Source organism: Hemicordylus capensis, chromosome 5 (assembly GCF_027244095.1).
Source record: "Hemicordylus capensis ecotype Gifberg chromosome 5, rHemCap1.1.pri, whole genome shotgun sequence".
Lineage (NCBI taxonomy): Eukaryota > Metazoa > Chordata > Lepidosauria > Squamata > Cordylidae > Hemicordylus > Hemicordylus capensis.
In genome coordinates, this window is record NC_069661.1 from 68,698,055 (window position 1) to 68,700,197 (window position 2,143).

The following is a 2,143-nucleotide window of genomic DNA, read 5'->3' on the forward strand; positions in this document are numbered from 1 at the left end:
TAAACTAGCACCACAAAGTTAGAAGCTAAGGAACATCAAGGCCAGCTATGCTTTCTGAGTTTTGGAGGCACAGTCACACCCCACTCTCAAGAAGTCCAAAGCCAATCCCCCTAATAGGGAGATCCCAAAGTTAGATTGCACATGCTTTAAGACAATGTTGCATACTAATAACATTGATCTTCATATCCCTTTATGTTTCCTTTTATCACGGTTCTTAAGAATGTTTTAACTGGAAGGAATGTTTTCAGAGCCATATTTCCCTGTAATGTTGCCAAGTTCTCACAGCAAGCAAAATCAAAAGTTATCATCAATGACAGTTTACAGTGAAAACTTAATTTCATGTAGTTAAATGGCTGAACAAAAAAACAGTGGTGGTGAACTAGATATCACATCTAAAAGCTAAAATGTCGTAGAACGTATACAAGAAAGAATTTGCATGTCTATGACTGCATTCGCATGTAACATGAAAACAGAAGTGAAGGGGCATCCAGTTACAATTTGTGTATGTCCAAATACGGGCAACTGCAGTTATGACTGAAAATAGACCCATGGTTTGCTACCTCAGACTCCAATTTGTACTTTCAGTTTGTAGTGAGTTTTGCTGCCTGGACCTCTGGTTTAGCAGTGCCAGGACACCACAGTCTGGCTGTTTGGCAACCAGAGATTGAGGGAGGAAGCGCCTCCCTTGCTCCCGCTCCTATTGGCTGCTGGGGCTGTCCTTCAGTTAAGAAGGAACCCTGCTCTCTGCAGTCTTGCTGACTGCAGAGAGGGAGCTCTCCATTATGTCCACATTCAGAAAGGAGAGCGGGGGAAGGGGAGGGGAGGAGCAGGTACATACTAATTGGGTCTTTAAACAGACCCAATATTATATCCATGTTACGTGTGAATGTGGTCATTCTTTAAACAGACACAATATTATATTGCACTTCTGTCAGTGAAGCCTCTGATACTGATTGGCTGAGCTGGTAAGTTGAATTGGAATGTTCAGTTCCTTGTGGAACAAAAGTAGTTTGCAGTCTAGTTTCCATGAGAGAAGGACAGTTGTAATTTGGGTGGTATTCAAATCTCACCTGCAGGCAGGCTGAGGACTGGAAAGATCTCTAAACTCAAAAGGTAGGGAAGTTAAGGAACAAGAAGAGAGACAAGACTGGGTGAAGAATAGGCAATAGACTAAGAATGCAAAACCTGAAGGAAGAGTTGGTAGATAATAGGGCTTGAGGAGAAGGCGGCAGCAGGAAATTGAGGCAAGAAGGGACTAATCAAAAACTTCAGAGCACTTAAGCTGAGGAGGTGTGGTATGCTAAAAGAGGAGAGGGATGGAGGGAGAAGTCCTCAGAAAGCTGGATCAAGAGTTAGGGTTGCTAAAGGAAGTGGAGTAAAGTGGGCCATTGACTGAAAATCTGAGATCTGAGTAAACAATAGATGGTGGAGACAGAGTTGAAGGTAGGAAAAGCCAAGGGGAACATAGGACTGGAGCAAAAGTACACAGATGGCCAACATACAGGAGGGGCTGTGCACCAGGAAGAAAGTGCCCAGGAAAGGGAGGAATCTGGGGGAGAAGAGCATAAACGTGATAGGTCTAAGGTCTATACTCTGACAGGAAAATTTTGTTAGTTGTCATTTCTACTGGCATTGCAGTACTGTGACACAGCACCCTTATGGAGATCAAGAAATCATGGTGGGTGGTGGGCCTGAATTGCACATATTGTTTTTAACTGGTGGGCCAGTCATTTTGGAGGGCTTCAGACATCTAGTTTTCTACAGAACCTTATATAAAGAAATAGATTGTGGACAGGATGTTCACAAAATAGATATAAATATGTAAAATTCCCATGAAATATTTTCTCATTGTTATGGATGGCATGTTTACGTATAACTAAATTTAAAGAAAAATGCATCCAACTATAGGAAGATTTGATTTGGTCTGTATACTAAACAGTATTAGATGACATATAAAGAAGTATAAACTCTTGAGGTCTGTCGCTGAAGGAAAGATCCCTGTGTAAATGCCTTCCTGAAGCAGGTTATCTGTAGCATTCCTAAAAACCACTTATTTCATGAGAATAAGTAGCTTGAGTGCTGAAACCTTTGTCATACTTTTAGGACCCTTCCCCTCACAACACACACACACAACACACACACA